Below are 15,052 nucleotides of genomic sequence, written 5' to 3' on the forward strand. Positions count from 1 at the left end.
TAGGATTCTGCATTGTGTTGGGGAGATGAAAGGCAGAGATAAAAGGAGGGCTGCTTTACCTGCTGATCAGCCTTTGCTCCGTACCAAAAGGGCGGGACACAGAGGGAGCCTCCACATCCAATGACTGAATGAACGAATGAATGCAAGCGATGACCCCAAGATCTTGCAGCTTTTTGGCTCCTGGGCCAGGGCTCCCTGCCAGGTCTGCGTCCGCACAAACCCTTCCTCTTAGTTTGGCTGACACTGATCCTTCTCGCTTCCCAAAGCCCTGATTTCCGGGTCAGCCCACATTTCACGTTTTCTGTCCTGTGGACCCCTTGACTCTTCTTGGACCCATCAGACTGTATGTGTGGGTTTGTGGCTGAAAGTCCTCCCTGGGAGCATACTTCACAAAGGTTTGCTCTGGTGGATGCGCCTGGGACCTCCCAGCGTCTCCCAGAGACGGGCTCCTTCCCTGAAGTTAAAGACTGTCTGGGTTGGGAAATCCAGAGAGCCAGGAAGGTGGGCTCCACGGGGCCAGGCCAAGTTCCCCATGCAAGGGCTGGGCCTGCAAAGGAGCTAGGGGTCGTCAGGCCTACCTTTTCTCCCTGTGTCCCTGACTTCCTTCTTCTCGCCGAGTGCCAAGTACTGCAACTTTCCCATGTTTCAGGCACCATGCTAATTGGTTACAGGCTTTTTCCCAGCTGCACTCCGGGTGAACGGAGCTCAGCTATGTCCTTGGGGAAGAGGGTCAGGAAAGGACGTGGGCCCCAGCCTGAAAGCTAGAGTCTGTCGGTTCCTCCCAGAACACCACCTTCCGTCGCCCCCCTTATGCCACCAGCCCTGGGGCTCAGTGCCTGGCCAGCAGAGGCGCTCACTCGGCATAGAGAAGAAGAAAGGGCATGCCTTGCCTTCCCATCTGCACTGTAAGCAGTCTGAGAGCCCCCGTCCTTCAGTGTGTCCCCAGCACGTTGTGCGCTGGTTTTCACTCGGTATGTGCTCAGTTAACGTGTGCCGATCGACATCGTCCGTGCGCGAGTTTGCGCACCGGTCTCCGCTCTCCCTGCAGATCCGTGGCTTCCGGTGTTGTGATTTAAAGAATGAAAGTGGCAAAGGGCAGCTTTTATGAGCCGTCTGCACTCCTGATCGTAAACACGCTCCTAATGACAAGTGAAGCCCACGCCCGCTGTGGTCACCGACGGCAGCCGGCACGTCCCCGTTTGGGGGCCTGGTGTTTTAGCCGGGCTGATGCCGTTTTTGTTGCGAATGACTTACTGTTTTTATTTCTTCCCAAAGACATTAAACATGAATCAAGTAGCATATGAGATGATTCACTGGAAGTTTCCTTCCAAGTTTAAAAAAAAAAAAAAAAGAAATTTCCGGACTAGGGAGCTGCGCCATGAACAAGCTACCGACCGACCCCTGGTGGCAGCCAGGCACTCCGGGAGCTCTGCTGTGGGCAGCACCTCGTGCAGTGCACTTTCCTGGGGACAGAGCCACTTGTCGGCGCCCACAAACCCCCGGGGACTCTGAACGTCTTAAAAACATCTTTGAAATCCGGTATCTGGAGGCACCTGGGTGGCTCAGTGGGTTAGGCCTCTGCCTTCGGCTTAGTTCATGATCTCAGGGTCCTGGGATCGAGCCCCGCATCGGGCTCTCTGCTCAGCGGGGAGCCTGCTTCTTCCTCTCTCTCTGCCTGCCTCTCTGCCTACTCATGATCTTTGTCAAATAAATAAATAAAATATTAAAAAAAAAAAGAAAATAAAAATCCGGTATCTGTAATGACATTTTTTTTTTTTTTTTGTAATGACATTTCTTACAGTTTCTATCCTTGGTGTCTTAGGATGTGGCCAGACCTCATTCATCGGGGGCACATGAATTCAGAGTTTGGAAGCTGTTCATTTGGGGCGTGTGTGTTGTGGATTGAACTGTCACTCAAGCAGGAGCCTGGTGGAAATTTAGCTTTCCACCTGCGACGGGGTTGGGTCTGCCAGCCGGGATCCTGGGAAGAGGTGCCTGGGTGGCTCAGTCAGCTAAGCTTTGGGTCAGGTCATGATCCCAGGGTCCTGGGTTCGAGCCCTGAGTTGGGGGTCCCTGCTTGGGGAGGAGCCTGCTTCTCTGCCCTCTGCCCATCCCACGCCCTCACCCAACTTGTGCTCTCTCTTTCGCAAATAAATAAAATAAATAAATAAAATCTTAAAAAAAAAAAAAAAAAGATCCGGGTGCCTGGGTGGCTCAGTGGGTTAAAAGCCTCTGCCTTCTGCTTGGGTCATGATCCCAGGGTTCTGGGATCGAGCCCTGCGTCGGGCTCTCTGCTCAGCAGGGAGCCTGCTTCCCCCTCTCTCTCTCTGCCTGCCTCTCTGCCTACTTGTGATCTCTGTCTGTCAAATAAATAATAAATAATCTTAAAAAAAAAAAAGATCCTGGGGAGAGGGACATACATTCCAGCCAAGCAAGTGGGCTTGCCGGGTGCATGCCTCTGGGGCCACTAGTCCCAAGGCATAATTCACAGATGAGGAAAGCAGCCCTTTGAGGCACAGGACTTCCTGGGGCCCCCACTCTGTTCTGACGCTGGGAATGACAGCTGTGCTAATAGCCGCTCACTTCTTGCCATGAAAGCCTCCTCAGCTACATCACAGAGCTGCTGGTCCAGCCCTCACCCTTTACCTGAGAAAGAATTCAGAGGCACCTTTTTAGGTATTTTTTGAGTTGGACTTGACACATTTGAACCACACTTTGACTAATTAGTCTGAATTCCTTGGATCTGATGGTATTTTTTCTTCTGTCCCCTAGTTGCCCTCCTCCTCACACCCTACATTTGTTAATCTATCCCTTTGTTCCAGACTGTCCTGTACTGTTTGGTACTATTATATTGCTGGCCCAGTCATTGCTCATGAAGGTGTTACCTCAAGAGCTAACAGGCCCAGGGCTGTGGAGCAGGGACCGGTCCGGGCTGGTGGCCTTATCCCGGCACCCCCAGGGTAAAGTTCTGAAGCTAGCCCTGCCCCTCTGCCACGTGCCCCATGCTGGCATTTCTGCAGCCACGCTGTGCTATTTCACGCCATCACCCACACCTCTGCGGACACTGGGGACTCCTCCTTGAAGGCCACTTTTCAACCCTTCTCCTCTGGGAGAATGTTTTCCCAGACGGCAGCTCTGGTGGCCTGTCCCCGCCGGCCCAGTGTTCTTCGTCATGTCGGGCCCGCAGTGGCTGCCTTTTTCCAGCCTGGGGTCCTGGTGCCTAAGGAGTCTGTGCAGGTTCAGTGAGGGGCAGGATAGCAGATAGCCGCGGAATGGATGAGCAAAGGGTCAGCGTGTCCCGTGTTGTTTTCTCTAAGATGAGAGCACTCCCAGGGTGAAATCCTGGCCGTCTCAGGCACTGATGAGTCGGAAAGGTCTTTGTCCTGGGAGCACCTCCCGCCCCTGCCCAGCCAGGCCTGGGTTCTCTTCTTCCGGCTCCCGGGAGCAGGCGGAGGCAGTGGGACAGTCAGCGGCGTGTGTATATCCGTGATGTATGTAAGCCATGTGTGTGGTGTGTGCGTAGCGTATGTGCCATGTGCTGTGGTAGGGTGTGGGGGTGTGGGGGTGCATGTGTGTGTGTGTGTGTGTGTGCACCCTGTCCTGCACAGATCTGAGCAGCCCAACCTCCTCAGAATGCTGGGGGTCGCTCTGGGCAAATTCCAGACCTTTCCTTCAGTCTCTGCAAAGCTCCCTGTCCTTCTGGGCATTTGTCCTGTGCAGAAACCAGCTCCTACGTGGACCAGAACTGCGTAGAAGCCACAGACTCCCCAGGAGACATCTTGCCCTTAGAGCAGAACCCATCCGCTCCCTGAGGGGTTTCCCCTCCTCCTCCCTCCCCTGGGGGCCGGTCACAGTGTCCGTGGCCGGCGGGAGTGGAGCGGGCCTCACGGAACCTCAGGCGGCTTTGCCGGACTCGCAACCTGGGCAGCGCGAGCTTGCTGGAGGCTCTGCTCCGCCCCCGGAGGACTGTCCTTTCCTTCTCTCCTTTTTTCTCATTTTCTCTGAAGAACAGAAGTTAGAATTTCAGGGACTCGGACCTGCAGTGGTTGTATCTGGGCCGCTGGGATCCCAGGTTTTCATGCTCTGTGCTGAGCATGTGGGCGAGAGGTGAGTGCAAAAGCGTGGGCAGCCTGAGAGCCCTCGCCAGCCTCAGCCTCTAGCCTCAGCCCCAGCCTCAGCCTCCAGCTCCCAGCCTGGCTCTGCTCAATCCTGCAATTAAGCTCATTAAGCTCATTTCCTGTATCCTAAAAGCTGTGATGTGACTTCCAGATACTTGAGGTTTTAAATTTGTCAGTCCTTTTATGCCTTCATCTCCCTCTACCCTCACGGCGACACGGGTCACAGCAGCAGGCGAGGGCTGTTATTCCCGTTTACAGTTCAGGAAACGGAGGCCCAGAGAAGTTATGAGACAGCCGAGACCATAAGGCGCGGCAGGGGAGCCCGGGAAGAGCACGGGCTGCCCATTTTCCACGTACCCGCTGCCCCGGATGGCTCCGTGCACAGCCACCACCGAGCGGGCGTTCTGGTCCCACGACGGAGGAGCAAGCAGACGCTGGCCTGAGGCCCCGAACCTGGGACCCACCGCACCCCAGAGCCTGACTCGGGGCACCCCCCCGCCTCCCAGGAGGTGCCCCGCTGGCCAGGGTGTGTAGGCACCGCCTGTGGGTTTCCCTCCTGCAGGGGGTGGGAGGACGGGGGTCCGCATCCTGGCCGGGAGCATCAGTGCAGAATCCGGGGCTCGCTTGGTCACATGCAGTGTGGATCTGTCCCACGCAGGCGGGGCCGGCGCTGGAGTCATTCTGCGGCCGGACCCGTGCAGCCTGGAGGCATTTGTGCAGACGTGTGCGGGCTGGCGTCCCAGATCTCCACACCTGAGAAGCACAGCTGAGCCGGGTGGGCACCCCCCACAAGCTCTGTGCCCCCAGGGCTGACTGAAGCGGGGGTCCGATCTATGGAGGCGGTGGGGGGGCTTCTGAAATCTCAGGTTTCCGTTGAAAGAGCAGCCAACCCTGGTGGGCTCCGGCTCCCATCCGGGGGGAAGGCGGGTGATTCCCAGGTGTGGACGGTGGAGCAGTGAGAGAGGCTCTGAGTCCTGGGCTGGTTGTCTCGTTCTGAGGGTTTCCAGGGGCTTGGACACCCGCCGGGCATGGTGAGCGGACATTGGCAGCCTCGCCTGCTCCAGTCCCCACTTGTTCTCTCCTGGACCCTCTCCTCAGTGTTGCGTGGCTCCACAGTCGTGCTCACTGACAGTGTCCCAGGTTCTGTAGCCTCGGGGGCTCCCTCCCAGCCTCCCCACCCCCGCATGAAGCTCTTTCCTTCATCTGCCTGCCTGGAGAGCTCCCCGGAGCCTTTAAGCCTGGCCCAGACCTCACCTTTCCGACCTCCCAGCCATTGCCTGGGGACAGGCTAGCTCTGCTCCTGGTCCCTCCTGAGGAAGCCTCCTTGTGCACAGTACCCCTGGGGCCCATGGGTGTGCCGGGGGAGGGGCACTTCAGGCACCTTTGTCTTTGTGGTTCATCCAGCTGTTCCCACACCTGGCAGAGGGGAAATGGAACTGTGGGAAATGTTTGCTGGCGCAAGGGAGCAATTTCAGAAACTTCCAACCCCCCACTCCAGCCTGGCAGCGGCGGGCTCCCACCGGAAGCCCCCAGATCTGAACCTCATATATGGGTGGTCTGACAAGGCAGTTCGGGGATAAGAAAAATCCCAGGGTCTTGTTTTGGATCCTTCCTGGAATTCTCTTCCTGTTGCGTTAGCAGATTCTACAAGGGGGAAGACCGGTCTCCCGAGCATTTTCTCTTCCTCTGCCCTCTGACTTTTCTCCCCAGAGGCTCGTCTATGTCTGTTCCTCTAAGCCACCTTCCTCCACTGGGCAAGTAGCTCCGAGGGCTCATCCTTTGGAGACTCCGAGAGCAGCGATGTTGCTCTGGGGAAAAGATCCCAGCCGGAGGGGGAGTGGGAACCCTGGCTGAAGGCCACCTAGCTGGGGTGTGTTCACGGACAGAGAGAGGGGATGGCACGGGTTTGGTGATTGGACCCCGGGGTCTGACATGCCCCAGGCAGGCCCTCTGCTCAGCTATGGCTGTTCCCGTGCCAATAAGTGGAACTTTCCAAAATACCAAATCTGGATTACAGAATGTCCCTCTTGGAGCTTCAGATCTGGGCAAGAGAGTGCTTTAACGTCCTGATCTATGATGCGCCTTCCTGGGTCCCTAATACTGGGGAAGTCACAAAATGTTGGGGCGAGAGGGTCCTAGAAGAAACCCATTTACTCATTCACCAGCTCCTCCATTCAGGCACTGTGCTAGGCCCTCAGAACCCACAACCCTTACTGCAGATGGATTTACCGAGCACCAAGCCCTGTTCTGGGCAACATGGGGATACAGGGGAACGAGAGGAGACAGTCAATAAATGTGTCAGTGTGGTACCAAGGAGTAGGGAACGCTAGGACAAGGGGGCAGGGTAAGGGACCAGAGCGTGAGGGCCGATGCTATTTGAGATGGGTTCCTTGGAGGAGGCACCCCCAAGAAGACTCGAGCAAAGACATGAGCGTTGAGGGAAGGCACCTTGAGACCAGGTGGAGGGAGCAGCACACGGCAAAGGCCTTGTGGCTGGACAGTGCTTCGGCATGAATGAGGTATTCTCTTTCCACAATAAGCTCACAGTCCAATGAGGGGAAGACACAAGTAAATGGTGTTATAAAGGCTGAGGCCATAATAGAAATGGGTTAAAAATTGGTATTGGGGTGCAAAAGAAAGAGTAATTGTTGGGGGCTGGGACGCACAGCCCCAAATAGGGAACTTGTGAGCTGGGCTTTGGAGGTTGAGTAGAAGTTCACTGGGCAGCTGAGGCGAGCAGTCACATGGACAAACCAGTGTTGTCAGAGGCACGAGATGTGTGGGGAAAGCCACCCACAGTTTCTGCTGCATTGGCAGCTTCTGCGGGGGGGGGGGGGGGGGGAAGAATGGTCTCTTGGGAGTTTCTCTCTCCTCTTCTCCACCTTTTCCTTTCTCTGAGCCTCATTTAGGGCATTTCAGCCTGCGCTGAGTGGAGAGGAAGGCTCCAGACAGGGAGGGGAGTTCTAGGTCTCAGCCAAATCCCTCCCTCCGTCCCTCCCTCCTTTCTTTTATTATTATTTTTTTTATAGCTTTTGGAGAGTCATGAGGATTTAAGCTTCGGGGGATGGGTGCAGAAATCAAGAGGGTTTTCAGAGGGATTTCTCAACCAAAGCTCACTGGCCTGGTAAGCTGGATGCAGCAGATTTCCAGGAAGCCCTCTGAAAATGGGCTCCTGGAGGTCAGAGGGCTGAGTTTGGACCTGGGTGCACCCTGTAACTGAGCTCCCAAGGGGTCTGCCACCGCCGGCCTCTGTCCCCCTGATCTCATTCAGGGGCTTTGGCTGTTCTTCCTGAGAGAACACTTTCTACGCTTCTGATCCTCTGCCGTATAAGGACCTGGGCCATCACTGCAGCTAGGCTCTAGGAAAGTTCTCGAAAATGCTTGAAATAGAACTTGTGACTGATTGGGAAATGGAAATGCCACGATCTTTCATTCATGAGTACCTGCCCCAGCTGGGTGGCAGTTAGTAATGGGCCTGTCAACAGTGTGGTCATGAGCTTCAGGAGTCCCTGTGTGGTGGCCCCAGATCTGCAGGGTCCCAAGGGTCTACCCAGGGCTGAGCAGCCAGTAGGAATGGAACATCGGCCACTTTCATGTGTCATTTTTCTAGTAGCCACGTTAAGAAGGTAAAATGAGGGGCTGCCTGGGTGGCTCAGTGGGTTAAGCCTCTGCCTTCAGCTTGGGTCCTGATCTCAGGGTCCTGGGATCGAGTCCCACATCGGGCTCTCTGCTAGGCGAGGAGCCTGCTTCCTCCTCTCTCTCTCTCTACTTGTGATCTCTCTCTATGTCAAATAAATAAAATCTTTAAAAAAAAAAAAAGAAGGTAAAATGAAACAGAGGAGATTAAGGTTATCAACATGATTCGTTTAACCCCTTGATATCGCAGACGGTGTCACTTATCACTCCACATGTCATCAGGATACCAAGATCATGATGAGATAGTTTACATTATTTTTATGTGGCAAGTCCTCAAAGGCCAATGTGCGTCTTACTCTGTGGGCACATCTGCGAATTTAGACGGGCCACATTTTCCGTGCTCAATAGCCACATGAAGCTGGTGATTACTGAACTGGACAAATCTAGGTTAGAGACAGAGAAACTGAGGCACCCGTGATGCGGAGGAGGCGGGGCGGGGGGGGGGGGGTGGGCGGGAAGGCGGGGTCTCCAGTCTGGTCCCCAGGAGTCCGCCTGCCTGCGCCCTCTAGGGTCCGCCCAGCCGCGTTGCAGCCTGAGCCGCCCCAAGGGTGCTGTTCCTGCTGGGGGCGATCCGGCAATGGTCACAGACCCTTTGGGACAGGACTGGCCCCCTCCTCAGACCAGCTGCACTAGAAGCCAAGGCTGCCTGCAGCTTGCCTCTCACCCGCTTCCTTGGAGAAGAGAAGGGCCAATTCTCAGCATTTGTCCATTTGTTAATGAGTCACCAGAGCAAACTGCCCGTTTTCTGCGGGTCCCTTCAGCCCAGACTTTCCTGTTCGACCCCAGGCAAAACAAGCTCTCATCCCAGAAGAGCCCAAGGGTTGCATGAAGTTCAGATTCACCGCGGATCCCACCCCTCCCCCCTGCCCCCCCCAGCCTCATCCTGAGCTTTGGCCTTTCATAAGGACTTGTTTCCTCCCGTCCTTCCCATCGTTTTTTCCTCCGAGTGCTTGTAAGTCCGCTTGGCCCAGCGAGCTCTGGAGATCTAACCCGACGAAAGCATTTTAAAGCAATGGCTGCAGTGTCGACCCATGCCGTCAGCCAGTGTGGAGCTGTGATTAATGACACGCTCGGTACTTGGTTCCCCGGAGCCTCACCAAGCATTTGGAAGAACTCCGCCATTAAAAAGGCTTTAATTTGCTGCCGATACCTACTTTGGGTCAAATATTTTCACAGGGCTCCCCAGCTACATGTTTGCACTTTTTTTTTTTCTCTTGGAACAATTTAGCACATTAAGAACGATAGATAGAGTAACCGAGAGCCAGAGAGATGGACGGATATAAGTGCTACATTAACCGTCTCCCCATTCTTCCATTACTGGGAATGAAAATGCGATCTTTGATGCATTCAGAAGGCTGTTGGCTGTCTGATCCGAGCCCTGCTTGATCACGAAGCTTTTCAAGCGGAGTGAGACGGTGGCTCTGATCCCGAATTGATCACCCTTCCTGGCACGTCCATTCTTCACCCCATCCGTCAGCGGAGATGAGAGATTTCCTGGTCTACAGATGAAGGATGGGTGTGTGCCTGAGCACCAGGGCTGTGGGGCCATTTCTGCTGAGAAAGGGGGTGGTTGCTTTGTCTCTGCAGAAAGGCTGGCTTGTTAGCATCCATCTTCCCAGCCAGCCAGTCATCAATAACAGTTCCTTGGCGTGATTAGTAAAAAAGGGGTCAGTGTTCATGCATCGTTCCCCCGTCCTGGGTCCCTGGGAGGCTGCGTGCTCTGGGCTGAGCGCCTCCGGGACAGAGCTAAAACGAGGTTCTCGGGGTTAACTGTTTCGTCTGAGTCTTCGGGAAGCACATGGGAGCTGGCCCAGTGAGGGGCCAGCGTGAGGGGCTCCATTTCGCCTTCATGGGTGCCACTTCATGGTGGGGGAACTATCCGCTGGGAGCACCGTGGTGGCCTCCATCACTGCCTGTGGCCCTGGGCAAGGAAGGGACCCCAGAGAATGTCACAGATGAGTTCGTGCTTCATGGAAACCTCACTTGTGTCTAAGATGAAGATAACATTGCCCCCTCCCAGCCTGGCCAAGGTGGCCCCTGCCTTCCCAGCGCCTGGACTCTGCCTAGAGGTGGCCTGTGGGCGTCAACCTCCAGTGGCTTTTTGGTTTGGTTTTATTTGTTGTAGTAGGCTCCATGCCCAGCGTGGAGCCCAATGTGGGGCTTGAACTCACAACCCTGAGATCAAGACCTGAGCTGAAATCACGTGTTGGGCATGTGACCAAGGAGCTACCCAGGCGCCCTGACCTCCAGTGGCTTTTTTAAAGTCCTCCTTATAGATGGGGTCCGTTATCAAAGGAGCGAGACTGATACAAAGTGAAGGTTAAGCGAAGCTTTATTTATGCCAAGCATCAAGAATCGACTGACCGGTCAGGGCCGCCCCTGGAGAGAGCGACCACTCCCAGCCTCAGAGGCTACTACCTTTTATTGGGTAAAACCACAACCCATACCTTGTTATTTTAACCTACCAGGTTTGTGTGTCTTTTCACTCTGGTCATAATTGGCGCCCAAGTTTGGTGGGCAAAAGGCGGGGTTTGCATTCTTTGGTGGTTAGGGAGGTTGCATATGTGCTTTTTACTGATTAGATGTTTTCATCTGGCCTGACTCGTCCTTGTATTCTGGGCTCTGTTATCAGGGACTAGCCAACTACACTTTGCTGGTTTCCTGGTCTTGCTTTTAAGTAAGTTCTTCTCAGGGGGAGGGTTAATTTAAGTTTACCGCACAAACAACAAAACGGCTGTTTAACCAAGATGGAGTCACTCTGGCTAAGTAGGCCCTTACACTTATCTTTCGGTTTTGATTATGCATGCTGTCTTCCTAGGCAGACTACCTAGCCCCCCTCTGCCCCCCGTCCCTGTGGGAATGTAATCGTTTGTCCCAGGAGCACCACTCACCCCACCCCCACCCCATTCATAGGCACCTGTGTGGTAACTGCCTGAGCACATCGAGAACAAGAAGGTGCATCCCTGGCCATTCAGAGGGCCTGATGGGCTCCAGGAGACTGCACCCCCTGTGTGCCCAGCCTGGCACCAGGCCCGAAAACATGCTGATGGCCAGGGTGCCCCCACTTCTGGGCTTGGGTTTTTGGGGTACAGAGCACCGGCTTGGGGACACGTGCGGGCAAGCATCCCCACAATTAAATGACTCAGGACCCAGTGCAGGGTGAGGTGGGGCACACCAACGTGTAGACCTCACATTTCCAGAATCTTCCAGGGAATGCTGTATTCCCTTCCCGGAATCCTTTACCTTTCTTGGGAGGGGTCACTGCTTGTGGTGAGAGACTCCCCCACCTGGGACCTCCAGACCCAGGGATCTTAGACTGTCAGACCAGGAAGAAACCCTAGTTTGGGAAGGAGGCCCTCTCCCCGCACGCAGCCTCTCAGGAACACCCTCCACCCCCCATTTGGAAGCACTGTGAGAAGGGGGGCTGGGAGGGGGGACTCACAGTCTCGTGGGTCAGCTTCAGGGACACACACAGGAAGGAGCTGGCAAGGTGTGAGGCCACCCCTTGGGCTCACCGCTGAGCTCTCTCTCTGCCTGTGACCTTTCAGTTTTAGGTTGACCATACTGGTCCCTCTTCCTAATCTGGTACCTTCCTTTCCGTAAACACATGTTGTCTCAGGCAGAGCAGGTGTTGGGGGTTTGGCGTTTCTGTGGGATCTGAAAGAACATAAATCACAGACACATCCTGAGGCAGACCGATAGCATCATTCTGAGTGTGGATTTGGTCTTCAGCGAGGTGAGTGGACTCTGAAGGGACCGATCCTGAGCCCGCAGAGCCTAGAACTTGACAGAAGGCCGCTTGTTTCCATGGTGAAAGAGACAGGATGCTAATCAGGGTAAAGGATGAGCCATTAACGATCCGAGGCGGCCCGGTGAAGGTGCTGTCTGTGGCCACGTGGTCCTCTCGTGGACCCTTCCGTGGCCACGTGGCCCTCCCGTGGCTGCCCGCTGCAGGGTGTGGGGCAGGGGCCGGACAGCCCCGGGCCGAGTGCTGGCTTTGCCTCTGGAGCCTGCTGGAAGGTTGGGAGGGAGGCCGTGGGAACCTCCCAGTGCCTGGCCCCACAGACACTAATGGCATCTGCTGACGCAGTCCGTGGCCAGGGGCAGCTGAGCTAGCATCCCGGGGCTGTCATAACCAAGTAACACAGACCGGGCAGCTTCAGAAACATTATTTTCTGACAATCCCGGAGGCCAGAAGTCTGAGATCAAGGTGTCACGGGTTTGGTCCCTTCTGAGGCCTCTCCTGGGCTTGCAGACGGCTATCTTCTTGCTGTGACCTCGCGTGGCCTTCCATCTGTGTCTTTTTTCTTTTTGAAGATATAATTTTATTTATTTGAGAGAGCACAAGAGAGAGCATGAGCAGAGAAAGAGACTCCCGCTGAGCAGGGAGCCTGACATGGGGCTCGATCAAACAATCCTGAATGACCTGAGCTGAAGGCAGACACTTAACCAACTGAGCCACCGAGACGCCCTTCCCTCTGTGTCTCCTAAGGGCCCCAGTCACATTGGGTCAGGACCCACCCCAATGACTTCATTTGACTTTAATTACCTCTTAAAGACCCCGTTTCCAAATCCAGTCGCATTCCAAGGTGAATTTGGGGGCTCCGTCCAGAACGGCGGCCGGCCCGCCCTGCTCATGCTGGTCCTCTCCCGCTGCACCCCACATGGTATGATGCGCCTGGGGACACGGGGACACACGCTGCTGCTGGTGGGAACAGCGCCGGGTCTGGCAGATGGAGTGAAGAACGGGGACGAGCAGGTGCGGAAGGAACCATCCGAGGCCCAGGCCCACCATGCGTGGGGCTCTGCGGCCGCTGAAGCTGCAGATGGGAGGCCCCACGGGGAGACCCCGGACAACTGTTGGGGTGCCCACCCGGGTCGCTGGCTGGGACATGCCCACAACTCGAGGAGAGCATGCGGTATCGGGGCTTCGAGAGCAGCTGAACTGATGAAAGTGTTGGAAATGAGCCCGTTTCAGGCCCATGTGCCTCTGACCTGGAAGTGCTCAAAGCCCTCAGGGTGTCCTAGGTGGCGTCTGGGAGCCACGGGGCGGGTGCTGCTCAGTGCTCCGAGGACACAGAGAGGCGAGGCTGCCAGTAGGAAGCCACGCAGCGCGTCATCCTGTGTGGGGGTTTCTCTGGCCACCCACCGGGCCAGCTGGGCTCCAAGTTTTGCAGTCCCAAATTTGCCATGCAGAAGTCCTAAGTGACAGGAGGAGGCCAGGAGGCCATATAAACAGAGCGGACAAAGCAGGGGTGCGGCTGGCAGGTTAATAAAGGGACCCTCACGGGAGCAGAGAAAGCACGTGGGAGCTGGGCCGCAGAAGGGTGCCCTGGAGACAGACCGGAGGGTGTCCGTAGCCCTGAGCTCTGAGGGCTCTCCCTGCGGCCTGGCCTGCCCGCTCAGTGGCTTCTGCGGGGTCACCTTTGGGGGGTCCCCACGCTGCACCAGGGGCCTCCTGGATTCTGAGCTCCCCTCCATGTGTGTAGACATGTGTGCTCGAGAACACGCCCCCAGGAGGCTGGCATGGGCAGGGTGTGCCTCAGCGAGGGGACCAGCCTCAGGGCGGGTCTCGGGGTCATGCCCAAGGCTGCCTGGATCTGATCCCCACCTTGGAGTGCGAGCAGGAGAGCCTGTGGGTGGACAGATGGACAGGCAGAGAAGGATGGGCACCTGGCCTAAGGCCCTGACAACACCCACATGGTTTCTCCCTGTGCCCTCAGCTCCGGTCCTTAGGTTTGACAGGCAAGGCCATACCAATGGCCTGCCATCAGGCCCGCCAAGAGGACACCTGGAAGGGCTGGGGAGCTGGTCCGGGTGGGGCCCCAAGAGCATGACAGAAAACGCAGAATCAAGAGGCAGCCGCAGCCCCAAACCTGGCCTGAAGGTTTCCCAGTGGACAGAGATCTGACCTGCTTCTTGGTTTGTTTTCCTTCTCCAGTCAGACATCTTGATTTCCACATTCACCTTTACTTTTCATGTAGGAATCACAGTGGTCATTACAAAAAAAAAAAAAAAAAAAAAATCTTACTAATTAACTGAGCTTCTGAAGGGACCAGAAGCAGAATCAGCAACCTGTGAATGCCAGGACTTTTGGGGGCCTTCCAGACCGTGCCGCTGCACGTCCTAGGGTGGGTCAGAGAGCTGGCTGGTGAAGGCGTGGGGTTCCCTGACCTTGAGACCTTGACTTCCTGTGACCTCTCAGCTCCTGTAGAACAAAAGTCATGTGTGTCCTTGTCCTAGGACATGCTGCACTTGGCGAGGTGGCCTCGAAGTTTCTGCGTGGACTGGAGTGAGGCAAGGATGGTTCCCCCAGGGTGGGTCCTGCCCTGACAACTAGCTTCCTCAAATATTTGCTGGCTTCTGCTTTTTTAGGATCAGCCTATAGGTAAGGGCAGAAAGTAGAGATTGTAAACCCTGACGTTGTAAAAATGGTGGTTCTCAGAACAGAAGCTGATAAAGAAGAGGGGAGATCAGTAACTTGATCTTATGGGGAGAGAACCAAGAGGGAAGTTTCTCAATGAAGAAATAGAGGTTGGGCTATTTTTATTTTTATTTATTTATTTTTAGAGATGTTATTTATTTATTTGAGAGAGAGCGTGAGTGTGCCCATGAGCAGGGGGAGCAACAGAAGGAGAGGGAAGCAGGCTCCCCCCTGAGCAGGGAGCCGGAGCAGGACTGGATCCCAGGACCCTGAGATCATGACCCGAGCCGAAGGCAGAGGCTTAACCGACGGAGCCCCCCAGGTGCTCCTTGTATGAAGATACATACACAGAGGTCAGCATTTTAAAATTGCAAAAGGATTTACAATAAAAACAGCCCATTCCAACCTTGTCCATCAGCCATCTCTCTCTAGACAATGCCACATCCTAACGGGTCCTTGCAGACACGGAAACACGCATGTGTACATTGTTTTCTTTTTCACAAAGGGCAGCAAACTCTGTGCTGCTGCGCACTTTCTCTTTTCACTTAAAAGCACATCTTGGTTACTGCTTCTCGGTACGCGGTGACAGACGCCTGGGTTGTTACAGAAATCGGGGCAGCAAGCCCAGCACACGTATGCTGTTTTCCCGGCTGGAGTATCTGTAGCTACTCCTCCGAATGGAAGAGCTGGGCATTTGCAGCTTTGGAAAGACATGGCCAGGCTGCCCTCCATAGAAGTTAGGAAAGGAACTTGAACTATGTAATTTAAAGTCATAAAGGGGCACCTGGGTGGCTCGGTCAGTCAAGCGTCTGGC

The 15,052-nt window shown here is 55.2% G+C and overlaps 1 protein-coding gene across 2 annotated transcripts in view; it reads left to right on the plus strand.

Annotated features, from left to right (window-relative positions):
- The window catches only part of HPCAL1 (hippocalcin like 1), a 110,384-nt gene that overhangs the window by 88,371 nt on the left and 6,961 nt on the right, over positions 1-15,052 (plus strand). The gene's annotated exons all lie outside the window — the stretch shown is intronic.

The sequence above is a fragment of the Lontra canadensis genome, unplaced genomic scaffold (assembly GCF_010015895.1).
Source record: "Lontra canadensis isolate GAN:19392208 unplaced genomic scaffold, GSC_riverotter_1.0 scaffold32, whole genome shotgun sequence".
NCBI classification, from domain to species: Eukaryota; Metazoa; Chordata; class Mammalia; order Carnivora; family Mustelidae; genus Lontra; species Lontra canadensis.